At 42.1% G+C, this 20,346-nt stretch overlaps 21 non-coding genes across 21 annotated transcripts; all 21 read left to right on the top strand.

The window, feature by feature from the left end:
* Window positions 1-1,653: 1,653 nt before the first annotated feature.
* On the top strand, window positions 1,654-1,760 carry LOC139568964 (U6 spliceosomal RNA). The gene has a single exon (XR_011673804.1). It is a non-coding gene; the product is annotated as a U6 spliceosomal RNA (small nuclear RNA).
* An 833-nt stretch (window positions 1,761-2,593) lies between these two features.
* LOC139568971 (U6 spliceosomal RNA) lies at window positions 2,594-2,703 on the top strand. Its single transcript, XR_011673811.1, has one exon. It is a non-coding gene; the product is annotated as a U6 spliceosomal RNA (small nuclear RNA).
* Window positions 2,704-3,480: 777 nt separating this feature from the next.
* Window positions 3,481-3,587, top strand: LOC139568943 (U6 spliceosomal RNA). Its single transcript, XR_011673784.1, has one exon. It is a non-coding gene; the product is annotated as a U6 spliceosomal RNA (small nuclear RNA).
* Window positions 3,588-4,439: 852 nt separating this feature from the next.
* LOC139568962 (U6 spliceosomal RNA) lies at window positions 4,440-4,546 on the top strand. Its single transcript, XR_011673802.1, has one exon. It is a non-coding gene; the product is annotated as a U6 spliceosomal RNA (small nuclear RNA).
* Window positions 4,547-5,389: 843 nt separating this feature from the next.
* LOC139568970 (U6 spliceosomal RNA) lies at window positions 5,390-5,499 on the top strand. The gene has a single exon (XR_011673810.1). It is a non-coding gene; the product is annotated as a U6 spliceosomal RNA (small nuclear RNA).
* Window positions 5,500-6,341: 842 nt separating this feature from the next.
* On the top strand, window positions 6,342-6,448 carry LOC139568961 (U6 spliceosomal RNA). Its single transcript, XR_011673801.1, has one exon. It is a non-coding gene; the product is annotated as a U6 spliceosomal RNA (small nuclear RNA).
* An 852-nt stretch (window positions 6,449-7,300) lies between these two features.
* LOC139568960 (U6 spliceosomal RNA) lies at window positions 7,301-7,407 on the top strand. Its single transcript, XR_011673800.1, has one exon. It is a non-coding gene; the product is annotated as a U6 spliceosomal RNA (small nuclear RNA).
* A 777-nt stretch (window positions 7,408-8,184) lies between these two features.
* Window positions 8,185-8,291, top strand: LOC139568959 (U6 spliceosomal RNA). Its single transcript, XR_011673799.1, has one exon. It is a non-coding gene; the product is annotated as a U6 spliceosomal RNA (small nuclear RNA).
* Window positions 8,292-9,132: 841 nt separating this feature from the next.
* On the top strand, window positions 9,133-9,239 carry LOC139568958 (U6 spliceosomal RNA). Its single transcript, XR_011673798.1, has one exon. It is a non-coding gene; the product is annotated as a U6 spliceosomal RNA (small nuclear RNA).
* An 842-nt stretch (window positions 9,240-10,081) lies between these two features.
* Window positions 10,082-10,191, top strand: LOC139568966 (U6 spliceosomal RNA). The gene has a single exon (XR_011673806.1). It is a non-coding gene; the product is annotated as a U6 spliceosomal RNA (small nuclear RNA).
* A 777-nt stretch (window positions 10,192-10,968) lies between these two features.
* LOC139568957 (U6 spliceosomal RNA) lies at window positions 10,969-11,075 on the top strand. Its single transcript, XR_011673797.1, has one exon. It is a non-coding gene; the product is annotated as a U6 spliceosomal RNA (small nuclear RNA).
* An 842-nt stretch (window positions 11,076-11,917) lies between these two features.
* On the top strand, window positions 11,918-12,027 carry LOC139568969 (U6 spliceosomal RNA). The gene has a single exon (XR_011673809.1). It is a non-coding gene; the product is annotated as a U6 spliceosomal RNA (small nuclear RNA).
* A 777-nt stretch (window positions 12,028-12,804) lies between these two features.
* LOC139568956 (U6 spliceosomal RNA) lies at window positions 12,805-12,911 on the top strand. Its single transcript, XR_011673796.1, has one exon. It is a non-coding gene; the product is annotated as a U6 spliceosomal RNA (small nuclear RNA).
* An 844-nt stretch (window positions 12,912-13,755) lies between these two features.
* On the top strand, window positions 13,756-13,862 carry LOC139568955 (U6 spliceosomal RNA). Its single transcript, XR_011673795.1, has one exon. It is a non-coding gene; the product is annotated as a U6 spliceosomal RNA (small nuclear RNA).
* A 777-nt stretch (window positions 13,863-14,639) lies between these two features.
* On the top strand, window positions 14,640-14,746 carry LOC139568954 (U6 spliceosomal RNA). The gene has a single exon (XR_011673794.1). It is a non-coding gene; the product is annotated as a U6 spliceosomal RNA (small nuclear RNA).
* A 777-nt stretch (window positions 14,747-15,523) lies between these two features.
* On the top strand, window positions 15,524-15,630 carry LOC139568953 (U6 spliceosomal RNA). Its single transcript, XR_011673793.1, has one exon. It is a non-coding gene; the product is annotated as a U6 spliceosomal RNA (small nuclear RNA).
* Window positions 15,631-16,473: 843 nt separating this feature from the next.
* On the top strand, window positions 16,474-16,583 carry LOC139568965 (U6 spliceosomal RNA). The gene has a single exon (XR_011673805.1). It is a non-coding gene; the product is annotated as a U6 spliceosomal RNA (small nuclear RNA).
* Window positions 16,584-17,360: 777 nt separating this feature from the next.
* On the top strand, window positions 17,361-17,467 carry LOC139568951 (U6 spliceosomal RNA). Its single transcript, XR_011673791.1, has one exon. It is a non-coding gene; the product is annotated as a U6 spliceosomal RNA (small nuclear RNA).
* An 842-nt stretch (window positions 17,468-18,309) lies between these two features.
* LOC139568950 (U6 spliceosomal RNA) lies at window positions 18,310-18,416 on the top strand. Its single transcript, XR_011673790.1, has one exon. It is a non-coding gene; the product is annotated as a U6 spliceosomal RNA (small nuclear RNA).
* An 842-nt stretch (window positions 18,417-19,258) lies between these two features.
* Window positions 19,259-19,365, top strand: LOC139568949 (U6 spliceosomal RNA). Its single transcript, XR_011673789.1, has one exon. It is a non-coding gene; the product is annotated as a U6 spliceosomal RNA (small nuclear RNA).
* Window positions 19,366-20,207: 842 nt separating this feature from the next.
* Window positions 20,208-20,314, top strand: LOC139568948 (U6 spliceosomal RNA). The gene has a single exon (XR_011673788.1). It is a non-coding gene; the product is annotated as a U6 spliceosomal RNA (small nuclear RNA).
* Window positions 20,315-20,346: the final 32 nt, after the last annotated feature.

The following is a 20,346-nucleotide window of genomic DNA, read 5'->3' as shown; positions in this document are numbered from 1 at the left end:
CTGCTGAATTGTAATTCTTCGCTACTATGGCGTATTTATTGCCATGCCTTTTGCACACAATGTATATTGACTTTATTTTTTTCTACTGTGTCATTGACTTGTTTATTGTGTTATTGGCTTGTTTATTCCATGTTATTCCATGTGTAACTCTGTGTTGTTGTCTGTGTCGCACTGCTTTGCTTTATCTTGGCCAGTTCGCAGTTGTAAATGAGAACTTGTTCTCAACTAGCCTACCTGGTTAAATAAAGGTGAAAAAAAAAAAAAACATTAGCTCTAACAAGAAGTTGAGTTTTCAATGGATATATTGATAAATCATGTTTGATTTGTACATGTATATTTTAATGTCTATTAATTTTTTTAACAGGTTCGTCACGAACCTGTCTGTCTTTGCTATACAGTCTTCTTATTGAACTATGTAAATAAAATGTTCATGTGCTCATAAAACGTCAATTTTGTTTGGGAACAGACCGACATTAGTCTGGTGTCTCTCCTCAGAACTGCCTACCGTGGTTACCATGGGTTACCATGGGGTTACCATGGGTTACCCTATTAGTGGTCTTATAGACTACAGACAATATAGTTCCTCAGAACCGCCTACCATGGGGTTACCCTACCAGTAGTCTTATAGACTACAGACAATATAGTTCCTCAGAACTGCCTACCATGGGTTACCCTACCAGTAGTCTTATAGACTACAGACAATATAGTTCCTCAGAACTGCCTACCATGGGTTACCCTACCAGTAGTCTTATAGACTACAGACAATATAGTTCCTCAGAACTGCCTACCATGGGGTTACCCTACCAGTAGTCTTATAGACTACAGACAATATAGTTCCTCAGAACTGCCTACCATGGGGTTACCCTACCAGTAGTCTTATAGACTACAGACAATATAGTTCCTCAGAACCGCCTACCATGGGGTTACCATGGGTTACCCTACCAGTAGTCTTATAGACTACAGACAATATAGCTCCTCAGACTCAAATTGCTGGCTGAGAGAAGATCAGTCTACAGTGGAATGAAGCGTTCCTTATTTTGAATTGGGGAGTTAGGCACGGTTGCAGGCTGAGTTCAACTTTATTCAAAGTTTAGAAATTAATTGGCGAGTGAGACAAGGTTGCACTCTGAGTCCAACTTTATTCAATATATACAAATGAATTGGAGAGAGAGACAGGGTTTAAATTTTAGTCCAGCTGTATTAAACATAACAAACTTGAATGTTTAAACAGACATCAAAGTCAGACTCAGACTCTCTCCCTCTACTAATTGGGGAGTTAGTTATACGTATCTTTGGCCAGGCCATGTTGCAGAAAACGGGGGAAGGGTGGGAAGTGGTCGGGGCAGGGGAACAAAGACTTGGGGAGGAGCAACTAAAAGCAGCAGGTGAGGGGTTAGAGACCAAGAGCCCTGTGAATCATAAAAGGCTTTGTTTTTAAACTACATTTTAGTCTGAGATCATTCTTTAAAAAATCAAAAGTCAATTCTATTTCAAGTTCTACATCGACAAATAAAGTTTAAACATCACAGCAATATTCTAGGGGTGGTTTTTGAGGGTCTGAAGGTCAGTTTGAACCCTGTTTGACCCCAACCATGACCAGAACCATCAGAGGGCTTGTGTCCTATATATGAGGGCCTCTCCTAGGTCTGTATTGTGCTCGCTTCGGCAGCACATATACTAAAATTGGATCGATACAGAGAAGATTAGCATGGCCCCTGCGAAAGGATGACACGCAAATCCGTGAAGCGCTCCTCATTTTCCTCACACGTCGAGAAACTGGAACCAAACAGAGAAGATTGGCCGGTAGTGACCGGAGAAATAAATGTCCCATCCTAGTCTAAGGAGGAGGGGAATTGCTGGCTGAGAGAAGCTCAGTCTACAGTGGAATGAAGCGTTCCTTATTTTGAATTGGGGAGTGAGACAAGGTTGCAGTCTGAGACCAACTTTATTCAACATTTTGAAAATTAATTGGGGAGTTAGGCACGGTTGCAGTCTGAGTTCAACTTTATTCAAAGTTTAGAAATTAATTGGCGAGTGAGACAAGGTTGACCTCTGAGTCCAACTTTATTCAATATATACAAATGAATTGGAGAGAGAGACAGGGTTTAAATTTTAGTCCAGCTGTATTAAACATAACAAACTTGAATGTCACAACATTTAAACAGACATCAAAGTCAGACTCAGACTCTCTCTCTCTCCCTCTACTAATTGGGGAGTTAGTTATACGTATCTTTGGCCAGGCCATGTTGCAGAAAACGGGGGAAGGGTGGGAAGTGGTCGAGGGAGGGGAACAAAGACTTGGGGAGGAGCAACTAAAAGCAGCAGGTGAGGGGTTAGAGACCAAGAGCCCTGTGAATCATAAAAGGCTTTGTTTTTAAACTACATTTTAGTCTGAGATCATTCTTTAAAAAATCAAAAGTCAATTCTATTTCAAGTTCTACATCGACAAATAAAGTTTAAACATCACAGCAATATTCTAGGGGTGGTTTTTGAGGGTCTGAAGGTCAGTTTGAACCCTGTTTGACCCCAACCATGACCAGAACCATCAGAGGGCTTGTGTCCTATATATGAGGGCCTCTCCTAGGTTTGTATTGTGCTCGCTTCGGCAGCACATATACTAAAATTGGATCGATACAGAGAAGATTAGCATGGCCCCGATCGCGAAAGGATGACACGCAAATCCGTGAAGCGCTCCTCATTTTCCTCACACGTCGGAGGAGGGGAATTGCTGGCTGAGAGAAGCTCAGTCTACAGTGGAATGACGCGCAAATTCATGAAGCGTTCCTTATTTTGAATTGGGGAGTGAGACAAGGTTGCAGTCTGAGACCAACTTTATTCAACATTTTGAAAATTAATTGGGGAGTTAGGCACGGTTGCAGTCTGAGTTCAACTTTATTCAAAGTTTAGAAATTAATTGGCGAGTGAGACAAGGTTGACCTCTGAGTCCAACTTTATTCAATATATACAAATGAATTGGAGAGAGAGACAGGGTTTAAATTTTAGTCCAGCTGTATTAAACATAACAAACTTGAATGTCACAACATTTAAACAGACATCAAAGTCAGACTCAGACTGTCTCTCTCTCCCTCTACTAATTGGGGAGTTAGTTATACGTATCTTTGGCCAGGCCATGTTGCAGAAAACGGGGGAAGGGTGGGAAGTGGTCGAGGGAGGGGAACAAAGACTTGGGGAGGAGCAACTAAAAGCAGCAGGTGAGGGGTTAGAGACCAAGAGCCCTGTGAATCATAAAAGGCTTCGTTTTTAAACTACATTTTAGTCTGAGATCATTTAAAAAAAAATCAAAAGTCAATTCTATTTCAAGTTCTACATCGACAAATAAAGTTTAAACATCACAGCAATATTCTAGGGGTGGTTTTTGAGGGTCTGAAGGTCAGTTTGAACCCCGTTTGACCCCAACCATGACCAGAACCATCAGAGGGCTTGTGTCCTATATATGAGGGCCTCTCCTAGGTTTGTATTGTGCTCGCTTCGGCAGCACATATACTAAAATTGGATCGATACAGAGAAGATTAGCATGGCCCCTGCGAAAGGATGACACGCAAATCCGTGAAGCGCTCCTAATTTTCCTCACACGTTGAGAAACTGGAACCAAACAGAGAAGATTGGCCGGTAGTGACCGGAGAAATAAATTGCCCATTTTTCTCAGTCTAAGGAGGAGGGGAATTGCTGGCTGAGAGAAGCTCAGTCTACAGTGGAATGACGCGCAAATTCATGAAGCGTTCCTTATTTTGAATTGGGGAGTGAGACAAGGTTGCAGTCTGAGACCAACTTTATTCAACATTTTGAAAATTAATTGGGGAGTTAGGCACGGTTGCAGTCTGAGTTCAACTTTATTCAAAGTTTAGAAATTAATTGGCGAGTGAGACAAGGTTGACCTCTGAGTCCAACTTTATTCAATATATACAAATGAATTGGAGAGAGAGACAGGGTTTAAATTTTAGTCCAGCTGTATTAAACATAACAAACTTGAATGTCACAACATTTAAACAGACATCAAAGTCAGACTCAGACTGTCTCTCTCTCCCTCTACTAATTGGGGAGTTAGTTATACGTATCTTTGGCCAGGCCATGTTGCAGAAAACGGGGGAAGGGTGGGAAGTGGTCGAGGGAGGGGAACAAAGACTTGGGGAGGAGCAACTAAAAGCAGCAGGTGAGGGGTTAGAGACCAAGAGCCCTGTGAATCATAAAAGGCTTCGTTTTTAAACTACATTTTAGTCTGAGATCATTCTTTAAAAAATCAAAAGTCAATTCTATTTCAAGTTCTACATCGACAAATAAAGTTTAAACATCACAGCAATATTCTAGGGGTGGTTTTTGAGGGTCTGAAGGTCAGTTTGAACCCCGTTTGACCCCAACCATGACCAGAACCATCAGAGGGCTTGTGTCCTATATATGAGGGCCTCTCCTAGGTTTGTATTGTGCTCGCTTCGGCAGCACATATACTAAAATTGGATCGATACAGAGAAGATTAGCATGGCCCCTGCGAAAGGATGACACGCAAATCCGTGAAGCGCTCCTCATTTTCCTCACACGTCGAGAAACTGGAACCAAACAGAGAAGATTGACCGGAGAAATAAATTGCCCATTTTTCTCAGTCTAAGGAGGAGGGGAATTGCTGGCTGAGAGAAGCTCAGTCTACAGTGGAATGACGCGCAAATTCATGAAGCGTTCCTTATTTTGAATTGGGGAGTGAGACAAGGTTGCAGTCTGAGACCAACTTTATTCAACATTTAGAAAATTAATTGGGGAGTTAGGCACGGTTGCAGTCTGAGTTCAACTTTATTCAAAGTTTAGAAATTAATTGGCGAGTGAGACAAGGTTGACCTCTGAGTCCAACTTTATTCAATATATACAAATGAATTGGAGAGAGAGACAGGGTTTAAATTTTAGTCCAGCTGTATTAAACATAACAAACTTGAATGTCACAACATTTAAACAGACATCAAAGTCAGACTCAGACTCTCTCTCTCTCCCTCTACTAATTGGGGAGTTAGTTATACGTATCTTTGGCCAGGCCATGTTGCAGAAAACGGGGGAAGGGTGGGAAGTGGTCGAGGGAGGGGAACAAAGACTTGGGGAGGAGCAACTAAAAGCAGCAGGTGAGGGGTTAGAGACCAAGAGCCCTGTGAATCATAAAAGGCTTTGTTTTTAAACTACATTTTAGTCTGAGATCATTCTTTAAAAAAATCAAAAGTCAATTCTATTTCAAGTTCTACATCGACAAATAAAGTTTAAACATCACAGCAATATTCTAGGGGTGGTTTTTGAGGGTCTGAAGGTCAGTTTGAACCCTGTTTGACCCCAACCATGACCAGAACCATCAGAGGGCTTGTGTCCTATATATGAGGGCCTCTCCTAGGTTTGTATTGTGCTCGCTTCGGCAGCACATATACTAAAATTGGATCGATACAGAGAAGATTAGCATGGCCCCTATCGCGAAAGGATGACACGCAAATCCGTGAAGCGCTCCTCATTTTCCTCACACGTCGAGAAACTGGAACCAAACAGAGAAGATTGACCGGAGAAATAAATTGCCCATTTTTCTCAGTCTAAGGAGGAGGGGAATTGCTGGCTGAGAGAAGCTCAGTCTACAGTGGAATGACGCGCAAATTCATGAAGCGTTCCTTATTTTGAATTGGGGAGTGAGACAAGGTTGCAGTCTGAGACCAACTTTATTCAACATTTAGAAAATTAATTGGGGAGTTAGGCACGGTTGCAGTCTGAGTTCAACTTTATTCAAAGTTTAGAAATTAATTGGCGAGTGAGACAAGGTTGACCTCTGAGTCCAACTTTATTCAATATATACAAATGAATTGGAGAGAGAGACAGGGTTTAAATTTTAGTCCAGCTGTATTAAACATAACAAACTTGAATGTCACAACATTTAAACAGACATCAAAGTCAGACTCAGACTCTCTCTCTCTCCCTCTACTAATTGGGGAGTTAGTTATACGTATCTTTGGCCAGGCCATGTTGCAGAAAACGGGGGAAGGGTGGGAAGTGGTCGAGGGAGGGGAACAAAGACTTGGGGAGGAGCAACTAAAAGCAGCAGGTGAGGGGTTAGAGACCAAGAGCCCTGTGAATCATAAAAGGCTTTGTTTTTAAACTACATTTTAGTCTGAGATCATTCTTTAAAAAATCAAAAGTCAATTCTATTTCAAGTTCTACATCGACAAATAAAGTTTAAACATCACAGCAATATTCTAGGGGTGGTTTTTGAGGGTCTGAAGGTCAGTTTGAACCCCGTTTGACCCCAACCATGACCAGAACCATCAGAGGGCTTGTGTCCTATATATGAGGGCCTCTCCTAGGTTTGTATTGTGCTCGCTTCGGCAGCACATATACTAAAATTGGATCGATACAGAGAAGATTAGCATGGCCCCTGCGAAAGGATGACACGCAAATCCGTGAAGCGCTCCTCATTTTCCTCACACGTTGAGAAACTGGAACCAAACAGAGAAGATTGGCCGGTAGTGACCGGAGAAATAAATTGCCCATTTTTCTCAGTCTAAGGAGGAGGGGAATTGCTGGCTGAGAGAAGCTCAGTCTACAGTGGAATGACGCGCAAATTCATGAAGCGTTCCTTATTTTGAATTGGGGAGTGAGACAAGGTTGCAGTCTGAGACCAACTTTATTCAACATTTAGAAAATTAATTGGGGAGTTAGGCACGGTTGCAGTCTGAGTTCAACTTTATTCAAAGTTTAGAAATTAATTGGCGAGTGAGACAAGGTTGACCTCTGAGTCCAACTTTATTCAATATATACAAATGAATTGGAGAGAGAGACAGGGTTTAAATTTTAGTCCAGCTGTATTAAACATAACAAACTTGAATGTCACAACATTTAAACAGACATCAAAGTCAGACTCAGACTCTCTCTCTCTCCCTCTACTAATTGGGGAGTTAGTTATACGTATCTTTGGCCAGGCCATGTTGCAGAAAACGGGGGAAGGGTGGGAAGTGGTCGAGGGAGGGGAACAAAGACTTGGGGAGGAGCAACTAAAAGCAGCAGGTGAGGGGTTAGAGACCAAGAGCCCTGTGAATCATAAAAGGCTTTGTTTTTAAACTACATTTTAGTCTGAGATCATTCTTTAAAAAATCAAAAGTCAATTCTATTTCAAGTTCTACATCGACAAATAAAGTTTAAACATCACAGCAATATTCTAGGGGTGGTTTTTGAGGGTCTGAAGGTCAGTTTGAACCCCGTTTGACCCCAACCATGACCAGAACCATCAGAGGGCTTGTGTCCTATATATGAGGGCCTCTCCTAGGTTTGTATTGTGCTCGCTTCGGCAGCACATATACTAAAATTGGATCGATACAGAGAAGATTAGCATGGCCCCTGCGAAAGGATGACACGCAAATCCGTGAAGCGCTCCTCATTTTCCTCACACGTCGGAGGAGGGGAATTGCTGGCTGAGAGAAGCTCAGTCTACAGTGGAATGACGCGCAAATTCATGAAGCGTTCCTTATTTTGAATTGGGGAGTGAGACAAGGTTGCAGTCTGAGACCAACTTTATTCAACATTTAGAAAATTAATTGGGGAGTTAGGCACGGTTGCAGTCTGAGTTCAACTTTATTCAAAGTTTAGAAATTAATTGGCGAGTGAGACAAGGTTGACCTCTGAGTCCAACTTTATTCAATATATACAAATGAATTGGAGAGAGAGACAGGGTTTAAATTTTAGTCCAGCTGTATTAAACATAACAAACTTGAATGTCACAACATTTAAACAGACATCAAAGTCAGACTCAGACTCTCTCTCTCTCCCTCTACTAATTGGGGAGTTAGTTATACGTATCTTTGGCCAGGCCATGTTGCAGAAAACGGGGGAAGGGTGGGAAGTGGTCGAGGGAGGGGAACAAAGACTTGGGGAGGAGCAACTAAAAGCAGCAGGTGAGGGGTTAGAGACCAAGAGCCCTGTGAATCATAAAAGGCTTTGTTTTTAAACTACATTTTAGTCTGAGATCATTCTTTAAAAAATCAAAAGTCAATTCTATTTCAAGTTCTACATCGACAAATAAAGTTTAAACATCACAGCAATATTCTAGGGGTGGTTTTTGAGGGTCTGAAGGTCAGTTTGAACCCCGTTTGACCCCAACCATGACCAGAACCATCAGAGGGCTTGTGTCCTATATATGAGGGCCTCTCCTAGGTTTGTATTGTGCTCGCTTCGGCAGCACATATACTAAAATTGGATCGATACAGAGAAGATTAGCATGGCCCCTGCGAAAGGATGACACGCAAATCCGTGAAGCGCTCCTCATTTTCCTCACACGTCGAGAAACTGGAACCAAACAGAGAAGATTGACCGGAGAAATAAATGCCCATTTTTCTCAGTCTAAGGAGGAGGGGAATTGCTGGCTGAGAGAAGCTCAGTCTACAGTGGAATGACGCGCAAATTCATGAAGCGTTCCTTATTTTGAATTGGGGAGTGAGACAAGGTTGCAGTCTGAGACCAACTTTATTCAACATTTAGAAAATTAATTGGGGAGTTAGGCACGGTTGCAGTCTGAGTTCAACTTTATTCAAAGTTTAGAAATTAATTGGCGAGTGAGACAAGGTTGACCTCTGAGTCCAACTTTATTCAATATATACAAATGAATTGGAGAGAGAGACAGGGTTTAAATTTTAGTCCAGCTGTATTAAACATAACAAACTTGAATGTCACAACATTTAAACAGACATCAAAGTCAGACTCAGACTCTCTCTCTCTCCCTCTACTAATTGGGGAGTTAGTTATACGTATCTTTGGCCAGGCCATGTTGCAGAAAACGGGGGAAGGGTGGGAAGTGGTCGAGGGAGGGGAACAAAGACTTGGGGAGGAGCAACTAAAAGCAGCAGGTGAGGGGTTAGAGACCAAGAGCCCTGTGAATCATAAAAGGCTTTGTTTTTAAACTACATTTTAGTCTGAGATCATTCTTTAAAAAATCAAAAGTCAATTCTATTTCAAGTTCTACATCGACAAATAAAGTTTAAACATCACAGCAATATTCTAGGGGTGGTTTTTGAGGGTCTGAAGGTCAGTTTGAACCCCGTTTGACCCCAACCATGACCAGAACCATCAGAGGGCTTGTGTCCTATATATGAGGGCCTCTCCTAGGTTTGTATTGTGCTCGCTTCGGCAGCACATATACTAAAATTGGATCGATACAGAGAAGATTAGCATGGCCCCTGCGAAAGGATGACACGCAAATCCGTGAAGCGCTCCTCATTTTCCTCACACGTCGAGAAACTGGAACCAAACAGAGAAGATTGACCGGAGAAATAAATTGCCCATTTTTCTCAGTCTAAGGAGGAGGGGAATTGCTGGCTGAGAGAAGCTCAGTCTACAGTGGAATGACGCGCAAATTCATGAAGCGTTCCTTATTTTGAATTGGGGAGTGAGACAAGGTTGCAGTCTGAGACCAACTTTATTCAACATTTAGAAAATTAATTGGGGAGTTAGGCACGGTTGCAGTCTGAGTTCAACTTTATTCAAAGTTTAGAAATTAATTGGCGAGTGAGACAAGGTTGACCTCTGAGTCCAACTTTATTCAATATATACAAATGAATTGGAGAGAGAGACAGGGTTTAAATTTTAGTCCAGCTGTATTAAACATAACAAACTTGAATGTCACAACATTTAAACAGACATCAAAGTCAGACTCAGACTGTCTCTCTCTCCCTCTACTAATTGGGGAGTTAGTTATACGTATCTTTGGCCAGGCCATGTTGCAGAAAACGGGGGAAGGGTGGGAAGTGGTCGAGGGAGGGGAACAAAGACTTGGGGAGGAGCAACTAAAAGCAGCAGGTGAGGGGTTAGAGACCAAGAGCCCTGTGAATCATAAAAGGCTTCGTTTTTAAACTACATTTTAGTCTGAGATCATTTAAAAAAAAATCAAAAGTCAATTCTATTTCAAGTTCTACATCGACAAATAAAGTTTAAACATCACAGCAATATTCTAGGGGTGGTTTTTGAGGGTCTGAAGGTCAGTTTGAACCCTGTTTGACCCCAACCATGACCAGAACCATCAGAGGGCTTGTGTCCTATATATGAGGGCCTCTCCTAGGTTTGTATTGTGCTCGCTTCGGCAGCACATATACTAAAATTGGATCGATACAGAGAAGATTAGCATGGCCCCTATTGCGAAAGGATGACACGCAAATCCGTGAAGCGCTCCTCATTTTCCTCACACGTCGGAGGAGGGGAATTGCTGGCTGAGAGAAGCTCAGTCTACAGTGGAATGACGCGCAAATTCATGAAGCGTTCCTTATTTTGAATTGGGGAGTGAGACAAGGTTGCAGTCTGAGACCAACTTTATTCAACATTTAGAAAATTAATTGGGGAGTTAGGCACGGTTGCAGTCTGAGTTCAACTTTATTCAAAGTTTAGAAATTAATTGGCGAGTGAGACAAGGTTGACCTCTGAGTCCAACTTTATTCAATATATACAAATGAATTGGAGAGAGAGACAGGGTTTAAATTTTAGTCCAGCTGTATTAAACATAACAAACTTGAATGTCACAACATTTAAACAGACATCAAAGTCAGACTCAGACTCTCTCTCTCTCCCTCTACTAATTGGGGAGTTAGTTATACGTATCTTTGGCCAGGCCATGTTGCAGAAAACGGGGGAAGGGTGGGAAGTGGTCGAGGGAGGGGAACAAAGACTTGGGGAGGAGCAACTAAAAGCAGCAGGTGAGGGGTTAGAGACCAAGAGCCCTGTGAATCATAAAAGGCTTTGTTTTTAAACTACATTTTAGTCTGAGATCATTCTTTAAAAAATCAAAAGTCAATTCTATTTCAAGTTCTACATCGACAAATAAAGTTTAAACATCACAGCAATATTCTAGGGGTGGTTTTTGAGGGTCTGAAGGTCAGTTTGAACCCCGTTTGACCCCAACCATGACCAGAACCATCAGAGGGCTTGTGTCCTATATATGAGGGCCTCTCCTAGGTTTGTATTGTGCTCGCTTCGGCAGCACATATACTAAAATTGGATCGATACAGAGAAGATTAGCATGGCCCCTGCGAAAGGATGACACGCAAATCCGTGAAGCGCTCCTCATTTTCCTCACACGTCGAGAAACTGGAACCAAACAGAGAAGATTGACCGGAGAAATAAATTGCCCATTTTTCTCAGTCTAAGGAGGAGGGGAATTGCTGGCTGAGAGAAGCTCAGTCTACAGTGGAATGACGCGCAAATTCATGAAGCGTTCCTTATTTTGAATTGGGGAGTGAGACAAGGTTGCAGTCTGAGACCAACTTTATTCAACATTTAGAAAATTAATTGGGGAGTTAGGCACGGTTGCAGTCTGAGTTCAACTTTATTCAAAGTTTAGAAATTAATTGGCGAGTGAGACAAGGTTGACCTCTGAGTCCAACTTTATTCAATATATACAAATGAATTGGAGAGAGAGACAGGGTTTAAATTTTAGTCCAGCTGTATTAAACATAACAAACTTGAATGTCACAACATTTAAACAGACATCAAAGTCAGACTCAGACTCTCTCTCTCTCCCTCTACTAATTGGGGAGTTAGTTATACGTATCTTTGGCCAGGCCATGTTGCAGAAAACGGGGGAAGGGTGGGAAGTGGTCGAGGGAGGGGAACAAAGACTTGGGGAGGAGCAACTAAAAGCAGCAGGTGAGGGGTTAGAGACCAAGAGCCCTGTGAATCATAAAAGGCTTTGTTTTTAAACTACATTTTAGTCTGAGATCATTCTTTAAAAAATCAAAAGTCAATTCTATTTCAAGTTCTACATCGACAAATAAAGTTTAAACATCACAGCAATATTCTAGGGGTGGTTTTTGAGGGTCTGAAGGTCAGTTTGAACCCCGTTTGACCCCAACCATGACCAGAACCATCAGAGGGCTTGTGTCCTATATATGAGGGCCTCTCCTAGGTTTGTATTGTGCTCGCTTCGGCAGCACATATACTAAAATTGGATCGATACAGAGAAGATTAGCATGGCCCCTATCGCGAAAGGATGACACGCAAATCCGTGAAGCGCTCCTCATTTTCCTCACACGTCGGAGGAGGGGAATTGCTGGCTGAGAGAAGCTCAGTCTACAGTGGAATGACGCGCAAATTCATGAAGCGTTCCTTATTTTGAATTGGGGAGTGAGACAAGGTTGCAGTCTGAGACCAACTTTATTCAACATTTAGAAAATTAATTGGGGAGTTAGGCACGGTTGCAGTCTGAGTTCAACTTTATTCAAAGTTTAGAAATTAATTGGCGAGTGAGACAAGGTTGACCTCTGAGTCCAACTTTATTCAATATATACAAATGAATTGGAGAGAGAGACAGGGTTTAAATTTTAGTCCAGCTGTATTAAACATAACAAACTTGAATGTCACAACATTTAAACAGACATCAAAGTCAGACTCAGACTCTCTCTCTCTCCCTCTACTAATTGGGGAGTTAGTTATACGTATCTTTGGCCAGGCCATGTTGCAGAAAACGGGGGAAGGGTGGGAAGTGGTCGAGGGAGGGGAACAAAGACTTGGGGAGGAGCAACTAAAAGCAGCAGGTGAGGGGTTAGAGACCAAGAGCCCTGTGAATCATAAAAGGCTTTGTTTTTAAACTACATTTTAGTCTGAGATCATTCTTTAAAAAATCAAAAGTCAATTCTATTTCAAGTTCTACATCGACAAATAAAGTTTAAACATCACAGCAATATTCTAGGGGTGGTTTTTGAGGGTCTGAAGGTCAGTTTGAACCCCGTTTGACCCCAACCATGACCAGAACCATCAGAGGGCTTGTGTCCTATATATGAGGGCCTCTCCTAGGTTTGTATTGTGCTCGCTTCGGCAGCACATATACTAAAATTGGATCGATACAGAGAAGATTAGCATGGCCCCTGCGAAAGGATGACACGCAAATCCGTGAAGCGCTCCTCATTTTCCTCACACGTCGAGAAACTGGAACCAAACAGAGAAGATAGTGACCGGAGAAATAAATTGCCCATTTTTCTCAGTCTAAGGAGGAGGGGAATTGCTGGCTGAGAGAAGCTCAGTCTACAGTGGAATGACGCGCAAATTCATGAAGCGTTCCTTATTTTGAATTGGGGAGTGAGACAAGGTTGCAGTCTGAGACCAACTTTATTCAACATTTAGAAAATTAATTGGGGAGTTAGGCACGGTTGCAGTCTGAGTTCAACTTTATTCAAAGTTTAGAAATTAATTGGCGAGTGAGACAAGGTTGACCTCTGAGTCCAACTTTATTCAATATATACAAATGAATTGGAGAGAGAGACAGGGTTTAAATTTTAGTCCAGCTGTATTAAACATAACAAACTTGAATGTCACAACATTTAAACAGACATCAAAGTCAGACTCAGACTCTCTCTCTCTCCCTCTACTAATTGGGGAGTTAGTTATACGTATCTTTGGCCAGGCCATGTTGCAGAAAACGGGGGAAGGGTGGGAAGTGGTCGAGGGAGGGGAACAAAGACTTGGGGAGGAGCAACTAAAAGCAGCAGGTGAGGGGTTAGAGACCAAGAGCCCTGTGAATCATAAAAGGCTTTGTTTTTAAACTACATTTTAGTCTGAGATCATTCTTTAAAAAATCAAAAGTCAATTCTATTTCAAGTTCTACATCGACAAATAAAGTTTAAACATCACAGCAATATTCTAGGGGTGGTTTTTGAGGGTCTGAAGGTCAGTTTGAACCCCGTTTGACCCCAACCATGACCAGAACCATCAGAGGGCTTGTGTCCTATATATGAGGGCCTCTCCTAGGTTTGTATTGTGCTCGCTTCGGCAGCACATATACTAAAATTGGATCGATACAGAGAAGATTAGCATGGCCCCTGCGAAAGGATGACACGCAAATCCGTGAAGCGCTCCTCATTTTCCTCACACGTCGGAGGAGGGGAATTGCTGGCTGAGAGAAGCTCAGTCTACAGTGGAATGACGCGCAAATTCATGAAGCGTTCCTTATTTTGAATTGGGGAGTGAGACAAGGTTGCAGTCTGAGACCAACTTTATTCAACATTTAGAAAATTAATTGGGGAGTTAGGCACGGTTGCAGTCTGAGTTCAACTTTATTCAAAGTTTAGAAATTAATTGGCGAGTGAGACAAGGTTGACCTCTGAGTCCAACTTTATTCAATATATACAAATGAATTGGAGAGAGAGACAGGGTTTAAATTTTAGTCCAGCTGTATTAAACATAACAAACTTGAATGTCACAACATTTAAACAGACATCAAAGTCAGACTCAGACTCTCTCTCTCTCCCTCTACTAATTGGGGAGTTAGTTATACGTATCTTTGGCCAGGCCATGTTGCAGAAAACGGGGGAAGGGTGGGAAGTGGTCGAGGGAGGGGAACAAAGACTTGGGGAGGAGCAACTAAAAGCAGCAGGTGAGGGGTTAGAGACCAAGAGCCCTGTGAATCATAAAAGGCTTTGTTTTTAAACTACATTTTAGTCTGAGATCATTCTTTAAAAAATCAAAAGTCAATTCTATTTCAAGTTCTACATCGACAAATAAAGTTTAAACATCACAGCAATATTCTAGGGGTGGTTTTTGAGGGTCTGAAGGTCAGTTTGAACCCCGTTTGACCCCAACCATGACCAGAACCATCAGAGGGCTTGTGTCCTATATATGAGGGCCTCTCCTAGGTTTGTATTGTGCTCGCTTCGGCAGCACATATACTAAAATTGGATCGATACAGAGAAGATTAGCATGGCCCCTGCGAAAGGATGACACGCAAATCCGTGAAGCGCTCCTCATTTTCCTCACACGTCGGAGGAGGGGAATTGCTGGCTGAGAGAAGCTCAGTCTACAGTGGAATGACGCGCAAATTCATGAAGCGTTCCTTATTTTGAATTGGGGAGTGAGACAAGGTTGCAGTCTGAGACCAACTTTATTCAACATTTAGAAAATTAATTGGGGAGTTAGGCACGGTTGCAGTCTGAGTTCAACTTTATTCAAAGTTTAGAAATTAATTGGCGAGTGAGACAAGGTTGACCTCTGAGTCCAACTTTATTCAATATATACAAATGAATTGGAGAGAGAGACAGGGTTTAAATTTTAGTCCAGCTGTATTAAACATAACAAACTTGAATGTCACAACATTTAAACAGACATCAAAGTCAGACTCAGACTCTCTCTCTCTCCCTCTACTAATTGGGGAGTTAGTTATACGTATCTTTGGCCAGGCCATGTTGCAGAAAACGGGGGAAGGGTGGGAAGTGGTCGAGGGAGGGGAACAAAGACTTGGGGAGGAGCAACTAAAAGCAGCAGGTGAGGGGTTAGAGACCAAGAGCCCTGTGAATCATAAAAGGCTTTGTTTTTAAACTACATTTTAGTCTGAGATCATTCTTTAAAAAATCAAAAGTCAATTCTATTTCAAGTTCTACATCGACAAATAAAGTTTAAACATCACAGCAATATTCTAGGGGTGGTTTTTGAGGGTCTGAAGGTCAGTTTGAACCCCGTTTGACCCCAACCATGACCAGAACCATCAGAGGGCTTGTGTCCTATATATGAGGGCCTCTCCTAGGTTTGTATTGTGCTCGCTTCGGCAGCACATATACTAAAATTGGATCGATACAGAGAAGATTAGCATGGCCCCTGCGAAAGGATGACACGCAAATCCGTGAAGCGCTCCTCATTTTCCTCACACGTCGAGAAACTGGAACCAAACAGAGAAGATTGACCGGAGAAATAAATTGCCCATTTTTCTCAGTCTAAGGAGGAGGGGAATTGCTGGCTGAGAGAAGCTCAGTCTACAGTGGAATGACGCGCAAATTCATGAAGCGTTCCTTATTTTGAATTGGGGAGTGAGACAAGGTTGCAGTCTGAGACCAACTTTATTCAACATTTAGAAAATTAATTGGGGAGTTAGGCACGGTTGCAGTCTGAGTTCAACTTTATTCAAAGTTTAGAAATTAATTGGCGAGTGAGACAAGGTTGACCTCTGAGTCCAACTTTATTCAATATATACAAATGAATTGGAGAGAGAGACAGGGTTTAAATTTTAGTCCAGCTGTATTAAACATAACAAACTTGAATGTCACAACATTTAAACAGACATCAAAGTCAGACTCAGACTGTCTCTCTCTCCCTCTACTAATTGGGGAGTTAGTTATACGTATCTTTGGCCAGGCCATGTTGCAGAAAACGGGGGAAGGGTGGGAAGTGGTCGAGGGAGGGGAACAAAGACTTGGGGAGGAGCAACTAAAAGCAGCAGGTGAGGGGTTAGAGACCAAGAGCCCTGTGAATCATAAAAGGCTTCGTTTTTAAACTACATTTTAGTCTGAGATCATTCTAAAAAAAAATCAAAAGTCAATTCTATTTCAAGTTCTACATCGACAAATAAAGTTTAAACATCACAGCAATATTCTAGGGGTGGTTTTTGAGGGTCTGAAGGTCAGTTTGAACCCTGTTTGACCCCAACCATGACCAGAACCATCAGAGGGCTTGTGTCCTATATATGAGGGCCTCTCCTAGGTTTGTATTGTGCTCGCTTCGGCAGCACATATACTAAAATTGGATCGATACAGAGAAGATTAGCATGGCCCCTATTGCGAAAGGATGACACGCAAATCCGTGAAGCGCTCCTCATTTTCCTCACACGTCGGAGGAGGGGAATTGCTGGCTGAGAGAAGCTCAGTCTACAGTGGAATGACGCGCAAATTCATGAAGCGTTCCTTATTTTGAATTGGGGAGTGAGACAAGGTTGCAGTCTGAGACCAACTTTATTCAACATTTAGAAAATTAATTGGGGAGTTAGGCACGGTTGCAGTCTGAGTTCAACTTTATTCAAAGTTTAGAAATTAATTGGCGAGTGAGACAAGGTTGACCTCTGAGTCCAACTTTATTCAATATATACAAATGAATTGGAGAGAGAGACAGGGTTTAAATTTTAGTCCAGCTGTATTAAACATAACAAACTTGAATGTCACAACATTTAAACAGACATCAAAGTCAGACTCAGACTCTCTCTCTCTCCCTCTACTAATTGGGGAGTTAGTTATACGTATCTTTGGCCAGGCCATGTTGCAGAAAACGGGGGAAGGGTGGGAAGTGGTCGAGGGAGGGGAACAAAGACTTGGGGAGGAGCAACTAAAAGCAGCAGGTGAGGGGTTAGAGACCAAGAGCCCTGTGAATCATAAAAGGCTTTGTTTTTAAACTACATTTTAGTCTGAGATCATTCTTTAAAAAATCAAAAGTCAATTCTATTTCAAGTTCTACATCGACAAATAAAGTTTAAACATCACAGCAATATTCTAGGGGTGGTTTTTGAGGGTCTGAAGGTCAGTTTGAACCCCGTTTGACCCCAACCATGACCAGAACCATCAGAGGGCTTGTGTCCTATATATGAGGGCCTCTCCTAGGTTTGTATTGTGCTCGCTTCGGCAGCACATATACTAAAATTGGATCGATACAGAGAAGATTAGCATGGCCCCTGCGAAAGGATGACACGCAAATCCGTGAAGCGCTCCTCATTTTCCTCACACGTCGAGAAACTGGAACCAAACAGAGAAGATTGACCGGAGAAATAAATTGCCCATTTTTCTCAGTCTAAGGAGGAGGGGAATTGCTGGCTGAGAGAAGCTCAGTCTACAGTGGAATGACGCGCAAATTCATGAAGCGTTCCTTATTTTGAATTGGGGAGTGAGACAAGGTTGCAGTCTGAGACCAACTTTATTCAACATTTAGAAAATTAATTGGGGAGTTAGGCACGGTTGCAGTCTGAGTTCAACTTTATTCAAAGTTTAGAAATTAATTGGCGAGTGAGACAAGGTTGACCTCTGAGTCCAACTTTATTCAATATATACAAATGAATTGGAGAGAGAGACAGGGTTTAAATTTTAGTCCAGCTGTATTAAACATAACAAACTTGAATGTCACAACATTTAAACAGACATCAAAGTCAGACTCAGACTCTCTCTCTCTCCCTCTACTAATTGGGGAGTTAGTTATACGTATCTTTGGCCAGGCCATGTTGCAGAAAACGGGGGAAGGGTGGGAAGTGGTCGAGGGAGGGGAACAAAGACTTGGGGAGGAGCAACTAAAAGCAGCAGGTGAGGGGTTAGAGACCAAGAGCCCTGTGAATCATAAAAGGCTTTGTTTTTAAACTACATTTTAGTCTGAGATCATTCTTTAAAAAATCAAAAGTCAATTCTATTTCAAGTTCTACATCGACAAATAAAGTTTAAACATCACAGCAATATTCTAGGGGTGGTTTTTGAGGGTCTGAAGGTCAGTTTGAACCCCGTTTGACCCCAACCATGACCAGAACCATCAGAGGGCTTGTGTCCTATATATGAGGGCCTCTCCTAGGTTTGTATTGTGCTCGCTTCGGCAGCACATATACTAAAATTGGATCGATACAGAGAAGATTAGCATGGCCCCTGCGAAAGGATGACACGCAAATCCGTGAAGCGCTCCTCATTTTCCTCACACGTCGAGAAACTGGAACCAAACAGAGAAGATTGACCGGAGAAATAAATTGCCCATTTTTCTCAGTCTAAGGAGGAGGGGAATTGCTGGCTGAGAGAAGCTCAGTCTACAGTGGAATGACGCGCAAATTCATGAAGCGTTCCTTATTTTGAATTGGGGAGTGAGACAAGGTTGCAGTCTGAGACCAACTTTATTCAACATTTAGAAAATTAATTGGGGAGTTAGGCACGGTTGCAGTCTGAGTTCAACTTTATTCAAAGTTTAGAAATTAATTGGCGAGTGAGACAAGGTTGACCTCTGAGTCCAACTTTATTCAATATATACAAATGAATTGGAGAGAGAGACAGGGTTTAAATTTTAGTCCAGCTGTATTAAACATAACAAACTTGAATGTCACAACATTTAAACAGACATCAAAGTCAGACTCAGACTCTCTCTCTCTCCCTCTACTAATTGGGGAGTTAGTTATACGTATCTTTGGCCAGGCCATGTTGCAGAAAACGGGGGAAGGGTGGGAAGTGGTCGAGGGAGGGGAACAAAGACTTGGGGAGGAGCAACTAAAAGCAGCAGGTGAGGGGTTAGAGACCAAGAGCCCTGTGAATCATAAAAGGCTTTGTTTTTAAACTACATTTTAGTCTGAGATCATTCTTTAAAAAATCAAAAGTCAATTCTATTTCAAGTTCTACATCGACAAATAAAGTTTAAACATCACAGCAATATTCTAGGGGTGGTTTTTGAGGGTCTGAAGGTCAGTTTGAACCCCGTTTGACCCCAACCATGACCAGAACCATCAGAGGGCTTGTGTCCTATATATGAGGGCCTCTCCTAGGTTTGTATTGTGCTCGCTTCGGCAGCACATATACTAAAATTGGATCGATACAGAGAAGATTAGCATGGCCCCTGCGAAAGGATGACACGCAAATCCGTGAAGCGCTCCTCATTTTCCTCACACGTCGAGAAACTGGAACCAAACAGAGAAGATTGACCGGAGAAATAAATTGCCCATTTTTCTCAGTCTAAGGAGGAGGGGAATTGCTGGCTGAGAGAAGCTCAGTCTACAGTGGAATGACGCGCAAATTCATGAAGCGTTCCTTATTTTGAATTGGGGAGTGAGACAAGGTTGCAGTCTGAGACCAACTTTATTCAACATTTAGAAAATTAATTGGGGAGTTAGGCACGGTTGCAGTCTGAGTTCAACTTTATTCAAAGTTTAGAAATTAATTGGCGAGTGAGACAAGGTTGACCTCTGAGTCCAACTTTATTCAATATATACAAATGAATTGGAGAGAGAGACAGGGTTTAAATTTTAGTCCAGCTGTATTAAACATAACAAACTTGAATGTCACAACATTTAAACAGACATCAAAGTCAGACTCAGACTCTCTCTCTCTCCCTCTACTAATTGGGGAGTTAGTTATACGTATCTTTGGCCAGGCCATGTTGCAGAAAACGGGGGAAGGGTGGGAAGTGGTCGAGGGAGGGGAACAAAGACTTGGGGAGGAGCAACTAAAAGCAGCAGGTGAGGGGTTAGAGACCAAGAGCCCTGTGAATCATAAAAGGCTTTGTTTTTAAACTACATTTTAGTCTGAGATCATTCTTTAAAAAATCAAAAGTCAATTCTATTTCAAGTTCTACATCGACAAATAAAGTTTAAACATCACAGCAATATTCTAGGGGTGGTTTTTGAGGGTCTGAAGGTCAGTTTGAACCCCGTTTGACCCCAACCATGACCAGAACCATCAGAGGGCTTGTGTCCTATATATGAGGGCCTCTCCTAGGTTTGTATTGTGCTCGCTTCGGCAGCACATATACTAAAATTGGATCGATACAGAGAAGATTAGCATGGCCCCTGCGAAAGGATGACACGCAAATCCGTGAAGCGCTCCTCATTTTCCTCACACGTCGAGAAACTGGAACCAAACAGAG

This window comes from Salvelinus alpinus, chromosome 2 (assembly GCF_045679555.1).
Source record: "Salvelinus alpinus chromosome 2, SLU_Salpinus.1, whole genome shotgun sequence".
In the NCBI taxonomy this organism is placed as follows: Eukaryota; Metazoa; Chordata; class Actinopteri; order Salmoniformes; family Salmonidae; genus Salvelinus; species Salvelinus alpinus.
Note: the sequence above shows the minus strand (reverse complement) of the source record. Positions and strands in the feature narration are given on the sequence as shown.